Source organism: Pleurodeles waltl, unplaced genomic scaffold, assembly GCF_031143425.1.
Source record: "Pleurodeles waltl isolate 20211129_DDA unplaced genomic scaffold, aPleWal1.hap1.20221129 scaffold_86, whole genome shotgun sequence".
Lineage (NCBI taxonomy): Eukaryota > Metazoa > Chordata > Amphibia > Caudata > Salamandridae > Pleurodeles > Pleurodeles waltl.
Genome location: NW_027150400.1, coordinates 2,009,625 through 2,032,472, shown reverse-complemented (window position 1 = coordinate 2,032,472; position 22,848 = coordinate 2,009,625). Strand labels below are relative to the sequence as shown.

At 48.2% G+C, this 22,848-nt stretch overlaps 1 long non-coding RNA gene across 2 annotated transcripts in view; it reads right to left on the bottom strand.

Moving 5' to 3' along the window:
- Positions 1-22,848, bottom strand: part of LOC138281262 (uncharacterized) — a 196,621-nt gene that overhangs the window by 48,650 nt on the left and 125,123 nt on the right. For both annotated transcript variants that reach the window (XR_011200901.1, XR_011200900.1), the window contains exon 2: positions 7,016-7,099. This is a non-coding gene — a long non-coding RNA (uncharacterized lncRNA). The remainder of the gene's footprint in view (positions 1-7,015; positions 7,100-22,848) is intronic.

Here is a 22,848-nt window from a genome sequence, read left to right as displayed (position 1 = left end):
TCGCACTTGGCTATATCGCAATCTGACCGAACCAGAAAGGGTGTTGTGACAGGTCTGTGTGGAGGCGATTTCTTGACTGTTTGTGGGTCTGTTTTATGCTCTGGTGGGCAGGTTTTAACTTTTCATTTCCATGGCATTAACACAAACATTGCCTGCAACAAGCAAAAATACACGCTGTCTTCCATGCCTCATGTAATAACTGTGTCGTTAAAGGTTCAAAAGGCCATTATTTGCAATCTGTGGGCCGCTTGTTTCTCTCTCTGACTAGCTAATGTGCACAACTTTTATTTTGATGCCCAGGCCAATTTTCGGTTCTAATCTAATACTAAAGCCAAGAGGTCTTCATTAGTCTTTTAAAAAACAGGACTGTTTGACTTTGCCAATGCTTGTTATTGTGCTGGTGTCCTGCTGGTCATGCTCTTCTGCACCTTGTTGGCCGGGAGTCTTCGAGCCCCATCTGTCCATCTCACAAAGGTTAAAACAACATCAATTAGGCCAGGTTGTGATGTAAAAAGAGTCTGGTGGAGAACTTCAAATTATCCAGAAGTTCAAAATGTTTTTAGGTCGAAGCCTACCACGCAGTGCAGCTGCCTGGTTTCCTACAGATTTCTTTAAGACATTCTAAAAGCGGACCTAAGAATGCATTCCGCCCATTGCTTACCATTGGCTTTGAGGTTTGTAACTCATATTTGCTTGTTTCTATTTTCTGTTTTTATTTTTTTTAGGCTGTCCTTCATGTCTTTGTCCCTTTCGTGAAGCATAGCCTGTTTACTGTATTTTTCCATGAGTGCTCACTTTCTGTACACAGTCCTTTAAGTTTTGTTACTATCTTGTCACATTTGTTGAGCATTCAAAGACAAGGGCCACATGTGAAGCTTTGTGTTACGAGGGAGCTTGGTGTTTTCTTTCTCTGACTTCAGAGTCATAGGTTTTATCTGTCAGTCTGCGGTGGGGGAGAAAGTTTTTTTCTAGCACACAGTAACATTTAAATGGCTGTAAATGAAGTGTACAAATATTTCAGAATATATTAGAATTAGGAAAGCACAAATGAAACACATTTTTTGTAATTCTGAAGTATTTTGGAAACAAATATTTTAATAGGATAAAAACCAATCAATGCACTAGGGGCCACAAGTACAAAGTATTTTTCTAGTCGTAAACGGGCCGATTTGAAGAATCTGCCCATTTGCAACTAGAAAAATGCTTTTTGGGATGTACAAAGCTCAAACTGTGATTCGGTAACTTGTTACCTTGTATTATCCCTCCAGCAATTTTGGTTTTGCAATTCGGTATTAGGAAGGGGCGTGTCCAGGGAGTCCCTTCCTAATACCCAATCTAAATGGTATGTATGATTGTTTTTTGACCGTGAATGCAGTTGCAAAACAATCGCAGCTAGCACCAATTTCAAACTGGTACTAACCCTTTCGCAAAGGGGAAGGGGTCCTAAGGGACACCTTTCCCTTTGTGAATGCATGAGAAAACGTTTGAAGAGCAGGCAGTAGTTCCACGGACCACTGCCTACTCGTCAAAAATGAAACTGAAACGTTTCATTTCCTTTCTTTTTGAATGCAGCCTGTTTTCCTTTAGGGAAAATGGGCTGCATTTAAAAAAAAAAAGATTGCTTCATTTAAAAGCAATCACAGACTTGATGGTCTGCTGACCCCAGCAGGCCACCATCCCTGTGATGTTTGCGATTCCCAGTGGGTCGCAAATTGCGACCTACCTCATTAATATTAATGAGGCAGGTCTATTTGCGACCCACCGGGAATCGCAAAAGAAACTCAATGTAGTTTCTTACATTTGGAATTGTGATTCCCTAATTGCGATTCGCATGGAATAGCAATTAGGAAATCGCAAATCCAAATATTTGTACATGTGGCCCCAGGTGATGGCATTTCCATACATTATTGTTTTTACACTGTACAGTTTTATCGGTAAAACTGTATGTCTGTGCAAAGGAAATGGCCCTCTCTGCAGGGTCACCCCCAAACCTTTTGCCTTTTACCTTCCACTAGTTGCTGAGTTTCTTTTTATTGGCCTTCAGACTCTGCGCACCTTAGCACTGCTAACAAGTGCTAAAGTGCTTGTGTCCTCCCCCTAAAACAAGGCTTTATTGGTATATATCTAATTGGCATATTTAATTTACTTATAAGCCCCTAGTAAAGAGCACTAAATGTACCCAGGGCCTGTAAATGAAATGCTGCCTGCAGCACTCCTTGTGCCACTCACTTAAGTATTGCTTTAAAACATGTCCCAGGCGTACCATTGCAGCCTGAATGGAGTGTTGCACTCCCATTTTGAACTTGGAATTTAAAAACCTTTGCTAAGCCCTAAACCCCTGTTTTTATACATTTAAGTCATCCCTAAGAAAGGGGGCATTTTCCTGTTCTTAGCCTGTCTGTATGCAGCCTGTCTCCTATATATGTCTGGGGTGGGGTGACAGCTGGGGTTTGTGTATTCCCTCTAGACAGTCACACAACTGGAGCTTATGTGTGACTAGATGGCTCTTATGGGCCATTAACTGGCATGATGGGGAGGCCGAGCTAAGCACAGCCCCACTTGCACCAGATTAGTCTGTACCCTGTCTCCTCAAAATAGGCCCAACAACCTTGTATTATCACTCTAGCCAGCCTGGAGCCACAGCAAAGAAAAAAGAGGATCCCTTGCACTTCAAAATCACTGCTTAGAAGCTTCTCCCACCATTGAGAACCAGGGCACTAAAGTACAAATACTGGACCTCAAACACCACCACTTTAGTGCACACCTCAACATGTGGATACTCTGCCAGGAGGAAGAGAGACTGATGCTGCTACAAGGACCTATACTCTGCTGGACTGATGCCCAGGAAGGGCTTGCCTCTTGTTTTGTGGAGTATCAGGGACATGAAAGACTTACAACCCATCACCTACAGCACCTGGACTGTGCCATCTGTGAGTCTTTCCCTGCCAAGTGCTGCCAATCTAGTAATGGGCCCTTGGAAGTGGGTATACAGTGCTGCTCAAGTCGAGAATCAATGCATTGACGTTGTTAAACCACTCAGAACCGGCATATCTCCTATAGGACGCTGGCTCAGTATATGGTGTACACCTATAGGTGAGGCACCCTGCACTGAGTCCAGGCAACCCTTGTGATAGTGTAGGTAGCTCTAGATAACCAGAGCACTCAAAGGTTAGCTGTGTAAAGCAGCCAAGGTTTATACAGGAGGGTGTAAAGCAGTTGCAAATACCACAGAGATCAGTCAGTGATGTTCACACAGGAAAGAACCACACCAGTGTTAGAAAAATAATGTCTTCTTTATTATAACACAAAGACTAAACTAACTTTGGTATATCTCCTAATTGAAAATATGAACATACAAAAATATACTTAGAAACAGGTAAGTAAAGCATAAAATAACATGGCACTGTATGAGGGTGGAGGGGGGACAAACCATATACTAAAAAAATGGAATGCGAGAATCACTACCAACCCAAACTACCACCCAAGGACCCTTAGGACTAGGGAAGTACTAAAACATTAAAGGTAAGTAGATAGGATTCCCGAGGTGCCCGTGTGCAGAGTTGTAACCATCAACCGTCAGTGTCCATACGATAAAATGGGGAAGTCACGGTTGGATTTTCCGAGCTCTATAACCCTTCCCAGAGGACCCCGAGGAAACCCATTGGGACAATAGAGGTTCAAGAGTGTCCCCAACCATGGATACCCAGAGAAGTGGAGTACCTACACCAGGGAGCCCAGGTGCATATGGGTGAAGTCTTGTGGGAACCCCTGGTTGAAGTCAATGGGGGACATGCAATGTCCAGCTGCTGTTGCGACCCGTGGGACAGGTCAGTGGAACCCAAGCGTAGATTCTAGAAGAAGAGGACCTAAGGAAAGAGGGGACAGAGTCCAGACCACCCAGTTGCAGAATTTTGGGGAGCAGCAAGGTCCAGGAGACTCTACCTTTGCAGGTAAGTCAAGGCCACCCTGCTACAAGCAGGAGAGCCATAAGAAATCGATCAAGCCCCCAGCAGGACCCTTTGGCAGCAGGCAAAGGGAGTCGCAGGGAGGCCTCAGCAGCACAGCAAAGAGGGATGCCCATGGAGCAGGAGTTGCAGGGAGGAAGTCGTTCTTGGAGCTGCGTAGTGCTAAAGTCTGAGGCTTCTTGGAGCTAGGAGGTCTCCGGACTGGAGAGCCAACAAGCCTTGGCAACGGCAAGCAGACGTGGTGCACAGGGGTTCTGGCCAAGCAGCTCCAACGAGGGACCACAGACTTCTCAGCTGCAAAGAAGATAGGTCAGACCTTGGGAGAGCCAGAGAACCACCACCTGTGTTGTAGAGCATTCAAGAATTTGTGTGCTAGCAGGATCCAAAAACCAGTCGTCGACGTTGAGGTGCCTGCAGATGCAGGGGAGTGACTCCTTCATTCCAAAGGAGGATACTTCTTTCTTTCTAAGTGCAGACAGAGTCCTTGTGACTCTGGAGGATGCATGGCAATGGAGGTTGCAGAAGTCTTGCAGAACTTGGAAACAAGTTTGCAGTAGGAACCGTCCTATGTGTCATAGTCCAGCAAAGACCAGCAGTGGTTACGATGTCCAGGTTGCAGAAGTGCCTTGCAGAGGAGACTTGCAGATTAATCTTGAAGTCTTGCAGAAGAATGTAGGGTTCCACCCTGAGGGGAGCCCTTAAGTAACCCAGGAAGGGAGTTGGACACTTTTGGCCATGACCTACCTGTCAAGGGGGGTCAGGAACATCACCCAGCTGGACTAACCATTGAGATGGTCCCAGGGGCCTCTGCTCATCTTATTTCGGAGATGGCAGATTCAAGTGGCCGCCTGACAGAGCTCTGTGCACCTCTCTAGGGGAGGGGCTAGACAGAGAGGTGGTCACTCACCTGTCCTTTGTGTGGTTTCGCACCAGAGCAGGAACCAGGGGCTCCTGCACTAGAGTAAACCAGTTTTTGCAAGGAGGGCACCAAATGTGCCCTTCAAAGCAGTCTGGTGGTGCTTATAGGCACCCCCACTCCAGCCCAGTGACACCTATTTCTAAAGCAGAGGTAGTCACACCTCTCCTCTGGCAGAATAGTGTCTGAGGTCGTCAGCCACACAGGCTGGCATGCAGACCCTGCAAGGCTGTACAGGCAGGCATGGGGGACCCCCAGGTAAACCCCAGAGTACATGGTATCATGCAACTAGCACTAGAATCATTGTAGTTGCAAGATTCCAACATGTTTGATACCAAACATGCCTAGGTTTGGTGAAGCCATTATGCAGATGGATATCTTGTGTTGACCAGCGTCAACTACTTACCTTAAGATGGCTTCCCTGCACTTATAAAGCCCAGAAAATGGGGTCTGGGGTTTGTAGGGGCATGCAGGGGTGCCTTCACACTGAGAACTACACACCCTGACTTTGGGCTGAAGGGCCTACCTTTGGGGTGACTTATAGAGTCAGAGTGCAGTGAACGTAATATAAGGTAAACCTTATATCTGGGGTGAAACGTGCATGCACCATTTCACACAAGCTGCAATGGCAGGCCTGTAGTCACAGTTTGCATGGGCCCCCTTGTGCGGCACAATACATGCTGCAGCCCATGGGGGATCCCTGGTCTACCAATGCCCTGGGTATCTAAGTACCATATACTAGGGGCTTACATGGGTGCACCAGTATGCCATTTGTGAGGTGTAGAAGTTACTTATCAACTACATTTAGGAGAGGGAAAACTGACTCTGGAGTCCTGGTTAGTAGGATCCCAGTGTACTACAGCCTAAACGTACTGACACCAGGCAAATAGGGGGTAACTATGTCAGAAAGATGCAACTTTCCTAAATCTCCATCGACACCAATGCATCACTACTGCTGTGAGGATCAAATGCAACATATCGCCGACTGCAAAGCGCATTGCCTCCACATCCGATGCATCTCTGACTTTGCAAGGCTCTAAGCCCAGGCATCGCTTCCGTCCCAAGGATCAACTGACGCATCTGCATCCCTGCTCCTCGCATCTTCTTTGACGTTGATGCAATCAAGGTACTTTTCAGCGGGCCAAGGCAGGTCCCTGTATCCGTGCGCGGTCCATTGTAGCCAGCCTGAGGTTTCAGACTTTACCCAGTCTAGCATGACCAGATAGCCCCATTTGGCGCTTTATGCTTTTAAGCACTAGGATTCCGTTTAGTCTTTTAAAATTCATATCTCAAGTTCTGCTTATTGGAATGTTCTCATTTTGGCCTTGCTTTGTTCATAAAAATATAATTTATTTCTCACACATTTTTGTGGTGCTTTTACTCTGTTACTGTTTGAAGCATTATTACAAAACGTCATTGCCCTCTTGGGAGACAAACTAAACAACAAAAACATCCCATATAGTTAACATGCAGCATAGGTCCATGATTATTAGGAAAACATCCTTTATTTTATATACAAAAATATATTCTCTACTCATATGAAAATAAGTATAATAGAGTCTCCTATCAAAACACCAAAAAAGAAGGACAAAGAAAAGCGCAGGAAAATCAAGTGCTTGTGATTAGAAAAAGAAGAAAGAGAGAATAAATCTAATTCCATTAAAAAACATAAACTTAGAAGAACAGCCTGTTGGTTAATCCTTTTTCCGCATTAAATCAATATTTGATTTTAGCAGCATTGAATCCCCATTTCAGTCCTTCCTTAACTCTACGGAAAGAAACCACATCCAGGCTCAAACATCATCGTCGACGTTTCGACGACCCCCTCAAGCACTCGGGCTAATTCTGGGCTCCACAACGGGTCTTCTCCAGGACTAGTCTATAGGGGACCTCTAAAATAATCCAAAAGAATATATCAGCCTACTAAAACCCCTCTTTTATCAAATACCACTATGCCGCAAAACTATCCATATCAGTATTCACCCTTAATTCAACACATCTCTTGAGGCAACAATCTTCTCCAATATCACTTCAACTCAATCCAAATCTACAAAATAAAATAATATATCAAACTAATCACCTCACAGAACCCCTAAGTTGTTACAACCAAACCCGACTAACAGCACACTCTTACCCGAAGTATATAGGAACTTCCTCCTTCAGTTATGTTTTCACCAATTTCATCCCATGGATCATTTCTTCAAATTTAACTTCTTCCCTTAAAGGAAATTAGAGTCTCAGTTGTACATCCATATGGAATCTCCAACCAATAATTAACTCTACATTATATGTATGTTTAAACTCATTAGCCACGTCTTGCTTTATACCTACTAAAAAGTAGCATAAATCACCCCTCATTCAATCATCCTCAAATTAATAATAGTGCCCCATATTCTGTTATCTTTCCAGAATCCACTGTGTCCCAAATGGCCAAATTGCCCAAGAACTGTACTACGAATCTTACATCAAAGAACGTGTCTAAACTCTCCCAAAGGGGTCCAATTACGGCTTTTAAAATAAATCCATTACCTTTAAATCGCCAGTATCTCGCTAGTCTGTCTCTCAAGGCCTTCAATGTCAATTAAAGATGCAGCAGGTAAAACAATGCATTTTATAGGTTCCTTCTGTGCGCACACTTCCGGTGGCTGAAGGTATGCAAGGAATGCCGACATGTTGCTCCTCTTCGGTCAGCACGTCTACGTCGTCTATAAACACGTATGGCGATCGTGCTAGATCGTTGCACTAGATTATATTCATTTCATATTCTTTTTGGGAACGGTGATGTAAATCTTTTCCTTTTAGACTACCCAAAGTCAAAGCAACATTGGCAATTGAAAATCAAAAATAATCTGTCGTCACAAATTTTCCACTTCCACAGTAGCTAACTTTCCAACCTCTCGAAACTGATGTATCCAACAACATTTGGAGGTCAAACATCTTATGCGCAGCGCTCCATCACATCACTTCACTCCCCGAAAATCCAGTTGGGCAGTCATATATTGATATTCCAAATTATTTAACCATCCAAAACTATTGCGTAGTTTACAAGAAACCTTCATATCTCATCCATAAATCTAACATTTAGTTTATATCACTCGGCCTCAGCAATTCATTTGCAGTACTCCTGTTTGAAGCGTTGCATAAATATTTTACACATTGCCTCTTAAGTTAAGTCTGCCTGCTCTGTGCAAAGCTACCAGGGGGTGAGCACAGGATAATGTATGATGTATCTCTGACTTATCCTGACCAAGATTGTGATTCCTGCTTGGACAGGGTGTGTACCTCTGCCAACCAGAAACCCAATGTCTAACAAATGGGCATTTCAATTGCAAATGTGTTCTCTGTAGGGACTGTGCACTCCCACACCATGCATACTCCAGTCTGTGCCAGTCTACACTCCATTCTACTCCATTCTGTGCCATTCTATGTCCCTCCACTCTATGCCACTCCACTTCACTCTACGACACTCTATTCCATGGTAATCTACTCGACTCTGTGCTGCTCTGCTCCACTCCTCTCTATGACACTCTGCTTCACTCTATGCAACTCCACTCTATGACGCTCTACTCCATGCCAATCTAGGCCACTCTAAGCCAATCCACTCTACGACCCCCTATCAGTGGCTGCTGGTGACCATTAAGAGTGGTGGGTAGTAATCCTTAGTTTGAATTATAGTGAGTGAGACAGACTCACTTAATTGGAGGTTTTGTTGGGGTGTTTCGCTCACACTCGATTGCAGTCAGGCTTATTCTCCCACTTATTCTCACTCGATCTTAGTCATTTACTCTTAGTCGCACTTGCAGTCACTTTTACTTACTTTGACTCAGTTCCACTGACTCAAGCAGTCTCACTCATTCTCACTCTGACCCACTCAGTCTCACTCATTCTCAGTTACTCTAACTCAATCCCTCTCATTCTAAGTCATTCTGATTGACTCAATCTCATTCTGACTCACTTAGTCTTACTTAGTCTCGCTCAGTCTCACTCTGACTCATTCATTCCTACCAAGACTCACTCATTCTGTCCTAGTTTCCTTTAATCTCCCCACAACTCACTCATTCTCCCTAATTCACTCAGTCCCACTAATTCAGATTCACTCAATGTCACTGTGACTCATACTCAATCAGTCCCACTCATTCTTACTGAGTCCCACTCAGTCACTCTCATTCTGACTCACACAATGTGACTCTGACTCACCCAGTTTACCTCTCACTCTGACTCACTCATTCCTATCTAATCTCACTCATTCTCACCTAGTTTCCACGAGTCTCCCCTTAACTCACTCATCCTCCCTGATTCACTCAGTCCTACTCATTCTAATTCAGTTTCACTGTAATTTACTCTTATGCAATCAGTCTCACTGAATTCACACTCAGTCCCACTCAGTCTTCCTCTTTCTGACTCACTCAGTCTCACTGTGACTCAGTCATACTCAATCATAGTCGGCCTCAGTCATCCTCACTCAGTCTCACTCATTTTCACTGATTCACTCAGTCATACTCATTTTGATTCACTCTGGTTTACTCATACTCACTTATTCATACTCATTCTGATTCAGACACATGTATTCACACTCATTCTGACTCAAACTCACTCAGTCAGAATCATTGTCACTCAGTTTGACTCAATTAGTCTCACTCACTCTCACACTGACTCACTCTCACTCATTCTCTGACTCACTAAGACTCACTTAGACTTGACTCATTCAGTCTCACACACAGTAACATTCAGTTACATTCCATCATTCGCTCGTCCTCATTCATTCTCGCTTGTACTCACCCTTCTTATCACTCATTGTCCTCCCTTTGACTCACTCCTTCACTGACATTCTTAGTTTTATTCACACATACACATACAGTCACACAGACATGCTCGTGTATACACACACTCTCATTGACACACACTATCACACGTACATACACAGTATTTAAAAGCAGTTTTTACTTACCTTGCTGTCTGTGCAGGTCTCTTTCCTGCTCCTACTTTCAGCTTTGAAATTAAACTTTCTCATCTTCAGACACTTGAAAGTGAAACCTCAAACCTGCGCAGTCGCAGATGTGAGTTTTCAGTCTCTGCTCATTCACCCCTCCCTTTCCCAACTCTGTGGCGAGGTGGGAGAAGGAGGGGTGACTGGCTGAGTGACATGTAGCCACGGACACTGCAAGGCTTGAGCCTGCAACGCCCGTGGTTAACTTTATCTGTGACGCTTCGACATGTCACGGATTGGGAGGCAGTGAGGCGTGCCGGAGGACTGGGGCCAGGGCTGGGGTTTTCACCAGCCCTGGACAGTCTCTGGTGGCTGGTGCAGGTGCCTTTGTGCGCCTGGTGCTGGTGTCTTCATGCGCCTGGTGCTGGTGTCTTCATGCGCCTGCGCCAGACATCGGACATTTCACTAGCAGAGCTAAGGCTGCTGCTAGAGGGCATTTTTTTTTTTATACCAAGAGTAACGAAAAGATAATTATTAACTCTTGGAATAATAAAGCAGGGGGCGTAGCCCTGGTGCCCTAATAGAAAAACCACCACTACCCTCTATGCCACTTCTCTCTAGGCCACTCTACTTCACTCTACTTGACTCCGCTCCACTCTATGCCACTCTACTCCACTCCACTCCATGCCACTTCATTCTGTGCCACTCCAATCTACGCCACACTGCACTCCACTCTTGTAGGAAAGTCCTCCTTTTTGCCTTGGTCACCCCCACACTTTTTGGACAGGTACTGGTGGTTACTGACTCTTGGCTGTGCCCTGGGTACTGCTTAGCAGTCCCAGGGCCAGTGCTCTGTGTAAAATGGATATGCAAATTAGGCTAATTATAATTGGCTAAGTTAACCTACCTATAAGTCCCTAGTATATGGTAGGGCATGTAGGTTTAGGGACCACAGCATAGGTGGTGCACACCTAGGTGCACTGCTGAGGTGCCCAGTGTCATTTTAAAGGCAGGCCTGCCTTGCTGGCTGCTTTTAAATTAAAGTTATATGCAAATTCGACTTTGGAATTAAAAGTAGTTCCAAAGTCTTAAACTACCTTATTTTTACATATAAGTCACCCCTAATGTGTGCCCTACGTGCCCCCAGGGCTGGGTGCCATGTAACTATTAGCAGGGACTTTATAAAAATAGATTTATAAACCCTGGTGAGGTAAAAACAGCCAAATTCGTTTTTCCCTCATTGAAGTAAATGGCCTTCATAGGCTAGAATGGGGAGACTTTATTTTAAATTTTAAAGTCTCCTTAAATGTTGCATACCAAGAATTTGGTATCAAATTAATTGTTGTAATAAATCCCACAACTTCCAGTTGTGGGATTTAATATAACTTGTTCAGGTAAAAAGTTTTAGACTTTACCTAAAAAGTTGCCAATTTCAGCCCTGCATTGTTTTTGCTGCTGTGCTCTGATTGGCCAGCCTGCAGCAGCTTAGCCAAGCTGCCTTGATGAGGTGTGAAGTGGCCTGGCTTCACACAAAGGAATGTGCCTGTGGGAGAGAATCTCCCCTCAGCAGAAGGTGAGGCAGGAAGGGGGAGGGCTGCCAAACTGGTCTTTAAAGGCAGAGAAGGACATTTGGAGCAACCAGCAACACCCCCACATCCTGCAACCCTAGACAACTAGGTGCCCCCTTGATTAGATTAGGAGAGGGCAGGCGAGGGGTGTGTTTGTGATTTTTAGCCACACCAGTGGGTGGGCTCAGCCAGATGTAACCTCCAAAAATCAGATTCAGCCATGTTGGATTTTTAGAGAATGTTGCCTTCTGGGATGGATTTTTGCCACACTTCCCAGGAAGTGGTCATCACAGGGGGACGACCCTGTACCTGATTGGAGAACCAGGACCCCCCTGCTTTTCACCCAGGAGCAAGGATAAAACTGGCAGACCTGCACCCACACCTCAGATCCCCATCAGATTCCAACAAGGAAGAACTAAAGGAGAAGAAGGACTGCCCTGCTGGACCCCTGGCCTTCACCTGGAACCTGCCCTCAGAAGGACTGCACCAGCTGCACACTTGGGCTTCACCACAAGAAGGACTTTGCCTGGCTTCAACTGGTTCAAGGAGGGACTCCCTGTTTGCTACAGGTGGAAAATTGCTATCCAGAGTCCCCTGCACCAACTCCTGAAGAAAGTGACCAGCTGACCACTGTCCAGTGGCCAAAAAGGAGTTTGCGCCAGGTGCATTCTGGGAGTTGTAGTCCGCACCCCCCAAGGACCATCTCAGAACTTCTGGACCCTTGGGGTGAGCTGTGGACCCCAAAAGAACCTTAAAAGAACATCTGGGTGAAGCCCCAGAAGTTTGGAGAAGATTTGAGAATTTTTGTAAAAAAGCTTCATAGAGGGACCGACCCGCCGCGGAAATTTTAGACCGGCATTGCCTCACCCGCGACCCGGCCTGACTTGGTGGTTCGTCCCGGTAAAGAAAAATCTCCAAAAAAGAGACTAAGGGGGTCATTCCGACCTTGGCAGTAAAATCTGCCAGGACCGGGGACCGCGGATGCACCGCCAACAGGCTGGCGGTGCATCCCTGGGCATTCTGATCGCGGCAGTACAGCCGCGGTCAGAAACGGGAAACCGGCGGTGTCCCGCCGGTTTCCCGCTGACCTGGGGAATCCTCCACGGCGGCGCTGCTTGCAGCGCCGCCATGGGAATTCTGACCCCCTTACCGCCATCCTGTTCCTGGCGGTTTTCGCCGCCAGGAACAGGATGGCGGTAAGTGGTGTCGTGGGCCCCTGGGGGCCCCTGCAGTGCCCATGCCAATAGCATGGGCACTGCAGGTGCCCCTGTAACAGGGCCCCACCAAGATTTTCAGTGTCTGCCATGCAGACACTGAAAATCGCGACGGGTGCAACTGCACCCGTCGCACCCTTTCCACTCCGCCGGCTCCATTCGGAGCCGGCATCCTCGTGGAAGGGGGTTTCCCGCTGGGCTGGCGGACGGCCTTCTGGCGGTCGCCCGCCAGCCCAGCGGGAAACTCAGAATAACCGCGGCGGTCTTCTGACCGAGCAGCGGTATTCTGGCGGCTCCCGCCTGCCCTGCGGTTACCACGGCCGGCGGGAGTCAGAATGACCCCCTAAGTCCGAAGGTAAAAAGTTGACCGGGACCTCCCAGCCATCGTATCCGAGAAGGGCTCCATGGACGTCGGATCAAGATCCAGGTTTACCCCGGTCGAAGGATTTTCACCTCGAAAAAACGACTAAGTCCGAAGGTAAAAATCTCCACCGAGGAATCCAGCATCGCGTATCCGGAGAAGGGCTCCAGGAGATCGGATTGGACTGGCAGGCTCGTCCCGCTGAAGAAAATCTTCAAAATAAAGACTAAGTCAGAAGGTAACTTTTTAACCGAGGCCTCCGGCGACCTGTAGCCGAGCAGGGCTCCATCGCGGTCGGCCTGAAACTTTGACTTTGCCCCGGTCGAGGTGCAACCAGATGACCCGATTGGCGCTTTTTGTTTCTAAGCGCTAGAAAAATAATAAGTCTTTAAAAATTCATATCTCCGGTTCCCCTTATCCGATTTTATTCGTTTTTGTGTCATTTTAAAGATAAAAATATAAACTATTTTTATAAATTGGTTTTGGATTTTTAAACTGTTTCCTGTGTTTTATTTAATTACTATTTTGTGATATTTGAATGCTTTACACACTGTCTCCTAAGTTAAGCCTTGACGCTCGTTGCCAAGCTACCAAGGGTTGAGCTGGGGTTAATTTACTGAGACCTAACTGGACCTAAGTGGAGGTTAGTGGCTTGTTGCTAGGTGTAGGTACCTGCCCTTACCAATAACCCATTTTCCAACATTTTTGGTGGCAACGGTGGGATCCTGTACTTGTGTTCAGTATCACGTTACAGTTTTAAGTAAAACAAATTAAAAATCCTTTAAATTGTCTTAGTGCAAATTATTTATTTATTTTTAATTTATTTTTTTAATTTGGATTCATTTCTATTATTGAATTTTTGTAATTTTTCTAAATTATTGTTTCCAATTTTTGCAAAAAGTTTTTGTTGACACAAAACTAGGGAACCATGGAGCTTGATCTGACTAGCCTACCCACACTGACAGTAGTCCAGCTTAGGGGGTTGTGTACTGAAAGAGGGTTGCCTGCAACCACTGATCTCAGGAAGCAAATCCTGATCAAATCCCTGACAGCATGGGCTGAGGCCCAAGAGGTAGGCTCAGAGGAAGCTCCAGAGGAGGGAGAAAAAGGGGAGGATGCTAGCTCTAACCACTCAGGGGAGGGAGGGCATCTGAGCCTAAGTGAGGATGAGGAAGAACGGTCCTCAGTAAATACAGTCTCTAGGGGCAGACCCAAAGCTAGTGGTGGGAAGGGGGTCGTTTCAGGAGGAGAGAACCCATCCATCAGGGAAAGAGAGCTGGAGGCCCAGCTAGTATACATAGCTTTGGAAGCAGACAAGCTGGCCCTAGAAAAGAAAAAGTGGGCAAACAAGGAGAAAAGAGATGGTGGCAGCGATAAAGAAGCTGAGGTGTCCCTGGGTGGGGGTTTTTCCCCCAGATTACCCAAAGGGGTGTTCCTGCCTATGTAGAGGGGGATGATATAGATAAGTGGCTGGGGGCCTTTGAGAGGGCCCTCCAGATGAGGAGAGTCAAGCCTCAGTACTGGGGTTCACTTCTTTGGGAGTTAGTTCCCAACTCTGGGAGGGATAGGCTCCTAACCATGAGGGGAGAGGATGCAGACTCATACCCCAGTATGAAGAGTTGCTTGACTAAAAAGTTTGGTCTGACCCCAGAGCAGTATAGGCTCAAGTTTAGGGACACCCAAAAGACAAGCACCCAGTCCTGGGTGGACTTTGTGGACATTTCAGTAAAGGCACTGGAGGGCTGGATACAGGGCAACAAGGTAAGTACCTTTGAGGGGCTGTACAATTTGATTATGAGGGAGCACCTTCTAACCAATTGTGTCCAAGAGAAGCTCCGCCAGTATCTAGTTGACTCTAAGTTGACCAACCCCAGAGAGCTGGGGGAGGCAGCAGATGACTGGTTAAGAAATAGGGTTAACCAGAAACCCCCAGGGGGTGATCAGAAAAAGGGAGGACATGGTTCTTCTCAGGGGAAGAACCAAGGGAAAGATGACAAAAAGCCCAAGGAGTCCTCACAAGAGTCCCCAAAAACTTCTCAGGGTGGGGGAGCCCCGAGCCATTTCACTTTTAAAGGGAAAGGGTATCAGGGAAAGAATTATGATCCTGCTAAAGCAGGAAAGTTTCAGGAGCTTGCTAAAGCCGGCAAGTGTTTTGAGTGTCATCAACCTGGACACAAAAGAGGAGATGCTATCTGCTCCAAGAAGCCCCCCACTGGTGGGCATTCCCAGGGGATTGCTAGTGTAGGGTTGGGGGTGGAAGTTGGTCCAGGGCTGGAATCAGGGTACACAGAGGTCACCTTAGTATCCGTGGGTGGGGTGGACATTGCAACTATGGCCACCTTACCTCCCATCATGGAGAGGTATAGGCAGAGGCCTAAAGTCAATGGGACTGAGGTGGAAGCTCTGAGAGGAAGAATCCAACCCTCAGGGGGAGGATCTGAACTCTGAGGGAGGGACACTTTCCCTGCAAACTCTGCCTGACTTGGCAGAACTGCAAGGGGCAGGTGGGCCCACCCGAGAAGATTTGTGCCAAGGACAAAGAGAGTGTCCCACTCTTGAGGGCCTGAGGCAGACTGCTGCCAGGCAAGAACAAGGGGATATCAGTGGGACCCACAAGGTTTACTGGGAGGATGGAGTTCTCTACACTGAGGCAAGGGCCCTCAAACCAGGGGCTACCAGGAGAGTAGTGGTCCCCCAGAAGTATAGAGAATTCCTCCTTACCTTAAGCCATGATATCCCCTTAGCTGGACATTTGGGACAGACCAAGACCTGGAACAGGCTGGTCAACCATTTTTATTGGCCCCAAATGTCAGAAAAAGTCAAGGAGTTTTGCAGCTCCTGTGTCACCTGCCAAGCCAGTGGCAAGACAGGGGGCAAGCCAAAGGCTCCCTTGATACCACTGCCAGTGGTTGGGACTCTCTTTGAGCGGGTGGGGATTCACATTGTTGGTCCCCTAGACCCACCAACTGCCTCAGGTAACAGGTACATTGTGGTGGTTGTGGACCATGCCTCCAGGTACCCTGAGGCAATACCCCTCCGGACAGTCACTGCTCCCACAGTGGCTAGGGCCCTACTTGGTGTGTTCACCAGAGTGGGGTTCCCAAAAGAGGTGGTCTCAGATAGGGGCACAAACTTTATGTCAGCCTATCTGAAAGCCATGTGGGATGAGTGTGGTGTTACTTATAAGTTCACCACCCCCTATCATCCACAGACCAATGGTCTGGTGGAAAGATTTAATAAGACCCTGAAGGGCATGATCATGGGTTTGTCTGACAAACTCAGGAGGAGATGGGATGTCCTCCTCCCATGCCTGCTGTTTGCCTACAGAGAGGTGCCACAGAAGGGGGTTGGATTCAGCCCCTTTGAGTTACTGTTTGGGCACCCTGCAAGAGGCCCATTGTGCTTGGTGAGAGAGTCTTGGGAAAAGCCTCTCAAAGAGTCCAAGGAGAATGTGCTAGATTATGTGCTGGGCCTGCGGTCACGCATGGCTGAGTACATGAAGAAGGCAAGCAGAAACCTGGAGGCCAGCCAGGAGCTCATGAAGCTCTGGCATGACCAGAAGGCTACCATGCCTGAGTATCACCCAGGACAGCTGGTGTGGGTTTTGGAGCCCATGGCTCCTAGGGCACTTCAGGCCAAATGGACTGGGCCCTATCCAATTCTGGAGAAAAAAGGTGAGGTCACCTACTTGGTGGACCTTGGCACCCCCAGGAATCCTCACAGGATCCTGCATGTTAACAGGATGAAACCCCACCAGGACAGGGCAGACATGACCATGCTGATGGTCACTGATGAAGGGAAGGAGGAGGAGGGTGAACCTCTGCCAGACCTCCTGTCCTCAAAGGCACAAGATGGGTCAGTGGAGGGAGTGGTACTCTCTCCCAAATTGACAGATCAGCAACAAAAAGACTGCAAACAAGTTTTGGAACAGTTTGCTAGTCTGTTCTCGCTGACCCCTGGACTCACCAATTGGTGTGTCCATGATGTTGACACTGGTGACAGCTTGCCTGTCAAGAACAAGCTGTACAGGCTGTCTGACCAGGTCAAGGCCAACATCAAAGCTGAAGTGGCTAAGATGTTGGAGCTCAAGGTAATTGAGCCCTCTGATAGTCCTTGGTCCAGTCCAGTGGTACGGTGCCCAAACCTAATCCCCAAGGTGGGAAGAAAGAATTGAGATTTTGTGTGGACTACAGAGGTCTAAACGCAGTCACTAGGACTGATGCTCACCCCATACCTAGAGCTGATGAGCTCATTGACAGGTTGGGGGCTGCCAAATTCCTGAGCACATTTGATCTGACCTCAGGATATTGGCAGATTGCCTTAAGTCCAGGAGCTAAGGAGAGGTCAGCATTTTCCACACCAGAGGGCCACTTTCAGTTCAAGGTGATGCCCTTTGGCATGAAAAATGCTCCTGCCACCTTCCAACGGTTGGTGAATAGAGTCTTATCTGGGTTGGAATCTTTCAGTGCAGCTTATCTGGATGATATAGCTGTATTTAGTTCCACCTGGAAGGACCACCTGGTCCACCTGAAGGAAGTGCTTCAGGCCCTGCTTCAAGCAGGCCTGACTATCAAGGCAAGCAAGTGCCAGATAGGGCAAAGCTCAGTTGTGTACCTGGGCCACCTTGTTGGTGGAGGCCATGTACAACCTCTCCAGCCCAAGATCCAGACTATCCTGGATTGGGAGGCTCCTAAAACCCAGACTCAGGTCAGGGCCTTTCTTGGCCTGACTTAGTACTACTGGAGGTTTGTTCAGAAGTTTGGGACCATAGTGGCCCCTCTGACTGAGCTTACCTCCAAGAAACAGCCCAAGAAGGTCATTTGGACCCCAGAGTGTCAGAAAGCTTTTGACACCCTAAAACAGGCTATGTGTTCAGCACCAGTGATACTGGCCCCTGACTATAGCAAGGAGTTTATAGTGCAAACAGATGCTTCAGAGGAAGGGATTGGGGCAGTGTTAGCACAAGTTAATGAAGAGGGCCAACATCACCCAGTTGCCTTCATCAGCAGGCGACTACTCCCCAGAAAGAAAAAATGGAGTGCCATTGAGAGGGAGGCCTTTGCTGTGGTCTGGTCCCTGAAGAAGTTGAGGCCTTACTTGTTTGGCACTCACTTCCGTGTACAAACTGACCACAGACCTCTTAGATGGTTGATGCAGATGAGGGGGGAGAACCCAAAACTGTTAAGGTGGTCCATTTCCCTACAGGGGATGGACTTCACAGTGGAGCACAGACCTGGGACTGCCCATGCCAATGCAGATGGCCTTTCCAGGTTTTTCCACTTAGCTGATGAGGACTTCCAGGGTATAGGTTAGTACCCATCACCTTTCATCTGGGGGGGGCAGTGTAGGAAAGTCCTCCTTTTTGCCCTGGTCACCCCCACACTTTTTGGACAGGTACTGGTGGTTACTGACTCTTGGCTGTGCCCTGGGTACTGCTTACCAGTCCCAGGGCCAGTGCTCTGTGTAAAATGGATATGCAAATTAGGCTAATTATAATTGGCTAAGTTAACCTACCTATAAGTCCCTAGTATATGGTAGGGCATGTAGGTTTAGGGACCACAGCATAGGTGGTGCACACCTAGGTGCACTGCTGAGGTGCCCAGTGTCATTTTAAAGGCAGGCCTGCCTTGCTGGCTGCTTTTAAATTAAAGTTATATGCACATTCGACTTTGGAATTAAAAGTAGTTCCAAAGTCTTAAACTACCTTATTTTTACATATAAGTCACCCCTAATGTGTGCCCTATGTGCCCCTAGGGCTGGGTGCCATGTAACTATAAGCAGGGACTTTATAAAAATAGATTTATAAACCCTGGTGAGGTAAAAACAGCCAAATTCGTTTTTCCCTCATTGAAGTAAATGGCCTTCATAGGCTAGAATGGGGAGACTTTATTTTACATTTTAAAGTCTCCTTAAATGTTGCATACCAAGAATTTGGTATCAAATTAATTGTTATAATAAATCCCACAACTTCCAGTTGTGGGATTTAATATAACTTGTTCAGGTAAAAAGTTTTAGACTTTACCTAAAAAGTTGCCAATTTCAGCCCTGCATTGTTTTTGCTGCTGTGCTCTGATTGGCCAGCCTGCAGCAGCTTAGCCAAGCTGCCTTGATGAGGTGTGAAGTGGCCTGGCTTCACACAAAGGAATGTGCCTGTGGGAGAGAATCTCCCCTCAGCAGATGGTGAGGCAGGAAGGGGGAGGGCTGCCAAACTGGTCTTCAAAGGCAGAGAAGGACACTTGGAGCAACCAGCAACACCCCCACATCCTGCAACCCCAGACAACTAGGTGCCCCCTTGATTAGATTAGGAGAGGGCAGGAGAGGGGTGTGTTTATGATTTTTAGCAACACCAGTGGGTGGGCTCAGCCAGATGTAACCTCCAAAAATCAGATTCAGCCATGTTGGATTTTTAGAGAATGTTGCCTTCTGGGATGGATTTTTGCCACACTTCCCAGGAAGTGGTAATCACAGGGGGACGACCCTGTACCTGATTGGAGAACCAGGACCCCCCTGCTTTTCACCGAGGAGCAAGGATAAAACTGGCAGACCTGCACCCACACCTCAGATCCCCATCAGATTCCAACAAGGAAGAACTAAAGGAGAAGAAGGATTGCCCTGCTGGACCCCTGGCCTGCACCTGGAACCTGCACTCAGAAGGACTGCACCAGCTGCACACTTGGGCTTCACCACAAGAAGGACTTTGTCTGGCTTCAACTGGTTCAAGGAGGGACTCCCTGTTTGCTACAGGTGAAAAATTGCTATCCAGAGTCCCCTGCACCAACTCCTGAAGAAAGTGACCAGCTGACCACTGTCCAGTGGCCAAAAAGGAGTTTGCGCCAGGTGGATTCTGGGAGTTGTAGTCCGCACCCCCCAAGGACCATCTCAGAACTTCTGGACCCTTGGGGTGAGCTGTGGACCCCAAAAGAACCTTAAAAGAACATCTGGGTGAAGCCCCAGAAGTTTGGAGAAGATTTGCGAATTTTTGTAAAAAAGCTCCATAGAGGGACCGACCCGCAGCGGAAATTCTAGCCGGCTTGCCTCAACCGCGACTCGGCCTGACTTGGTGGTTCGTCCCGGTAAAGAAAAATCTCAGAAAAAGAGACTAAGTCCGAAGGTAAAAAGTTGACCGGGACCTCCCAGCCATCGTATCCGAGAAGGGCTCCATGGACGTCGGATCAAGATCCAGGTTTACCCCGGTCGAAGGATTTTCACCTCGAAAAAAACGACTAAGTCCGAAGGTAAAAATCTCCACCGAGGAATCCAGCATCGCGTATCCGGAGAAGGGCTCCAGGAGGTCGGATTGGACTGGCAGGCTCGTCCCGCTGAAGAAAATCTTCAAAATAAAGACTAAGGGGGTCATTCTGACCTCGGCGGTAAAAGGCGCTTACCGCCGGTCAGAAGACCGCCATAATACCACCGTGGTAAGCCGCCACGGTCATTCTGACCCACAACTGCCAAACCTCCAAAACTCCGACCTCCACTGCAGTCCGCCACATCAGCGGGCAGCGATAAACTGGAGATGACCAAACCTCCACCGTCACGCCAACAGAAATACGCCCATGCCATTACGACCCACGAATCCACGCGGCGGTCATTCAAACGCGGTATTCCATTGGCGGTACACACCGCCGCGGTCAGAATACACACCCAGCACCAACACACAGCCACATTGGACAATTTGAAATACACACAGCTGATACACATACATCCACCACTCCCACACATCCAATCAACTATAAAACACACACCCACATCACCCACAAACCCTCACTACTAAAAAATCGGAGACGAAGGACAGAGAGAGACACCATAGAATAGAGAGCAACATCACACAGAGGCACACTACACCATCACCCTCACCACATCTACGCACAAAGCACCACACACCACCACACTTATCACCACATACACCACCCCACACCTCATCCACACCACCCCATGGCACCCCAAAGACACCCACGGTTTTCGGACCAAGAACTCAGGGTCATGGTGGAGGAAATAATAAGGGTAGAACCCCAGCTCTTCGGCACACAGGTGCAGCACACCACTATAGCCAGGAAGGCGGAGCTATGGCAACGTATCGTAGACAGGGTCAACGCTGTGGGACAGCATCCCAGAAATCGGGAGGACATCCGCAAACGCTGGAACGACCTACGGGGGAAGGTGTGCTCGATGGTGTCAAGGCACAACATCGCTGTGCAGAAGACTGGCGGCGGACCCCCACCCACCCCACCCGAATTCACAGCATGGAAGCAAGAGGTCTTGAACATCCTGCATCCTGAGGGCCTCGCTGGAGTAGCCGGAGGAATGGACTTCTGGTAAGTTGAATCTCAACTACTACATCCCCCCCACCCCACCAGCATGCCAACCCACACCCCCACCCTCACCCTCACCCCCAATCCCCCATCACACATCCTCCCTGAGAATGTCTCACCAGCACAACCCACCCATCCCAACACCAACCCCTGAATGCCAACACAAACCATGGACACCCATCACCTAAGCATGACCACTGCACATACCCACCCCCCCCCCACAAACCACCCTCACAACTCCTCCCACAAGGGAATGGCACCACTGGGGGACAAGGGCACACACAAATCGCACGCCATGGCACACACAGAACCAATAACCATACTCTTTTACCCCTGCAGGACCCGAACGCCAACACACCGGTCAGGAGGGTCCAGAAATGTCCATCCCACCCCCGGAACAGGCCCCCAGTGATGACAGCAGCTCTGTCGACCTGGTACCTGATGACCAGCCAGGACCATCGGGGACCTCTGGGCAATGGGTTCCCCACACACAGACACAGGCCACAGCAGACCCAACCCCCTCTGGGAACAACAGCACAGCTCCCACCCAGCGGGCCCATGCCTCTGTCTCTAGGACAGGTCTATCAGCGGTGTGTCCGCCACTACAGGGCACCCAGGCTGACCCACCACCCCAACAACAACAGGGACCTGGGGGCAGTGGTAGTGGGCACACCGTCCAGGGGACAGAGGCCCGGGGAAACAGGGCAACTCGGAGGGCTGCTGTGCGACAGGGGGGGGGGAGGAGAGGCCCAGGGAACCCACTCTCCAAGAGGCCCTCACCACCATCATGGGAGCGTACCACCACTCCCAAGAGACGATGGCGACGGTACTGGCCAGGTTCCAGGAGATCCAGGCACAGCAGGAGGAACGCTACATGGGGTTCAGAGACGAACTCAGGAACATCGGGTCCGCAATGGGGACCATCGTCCTGGCCCTCAACCGGATAGAAAACACATTGCGGGACCATGTGGCACCACACAGGGCCCCTGTCACTAGCCAGGACCAGGAACAGCCTACCACCTCCTCCGGCGCTAGTGGACAGGAGGCCCCCACACAACGACAGGCCACCAGAACCCCACCTCCTGCTGAAGAACAACCACCCCGCAAGAGGAGCCTGAGATCACAAAAGAGGACAGAGTAGGATGCCAAGACCCTCGCCAGCATGAGATACCCCCTGAAGTCATCCCACTGTCCCACATTGCCACCCTGTCCAACCTTTAACTGCCCCTGCTCCATCCTTCCACAGGCATATGGACAATGCACCTGTGAGACTGAGAACTGGACTCTGCCATGGACATTACTCCACCCCCACCCTTCACCGTTTTAATATCATGGTCCTATATGTAGCACAAAAAATAAATCACTATTTGCACATAAAATATCCTGGAGTCAGGTTGTATTCTTAACAAATGTATTACACACAACGGTTCAATTATGTTCTGTTAAATTGTGATGACAACATACCAATGTCAATAAGGTTTAGTCCATGGGCTAACAAAGCAGTAGTCACGCACTGGGTCATACAGCTCTGAAAAGGGAAGGCAAAGTCACAAATCAGCTAAAAGGAACTGGGGGGAAACACAGA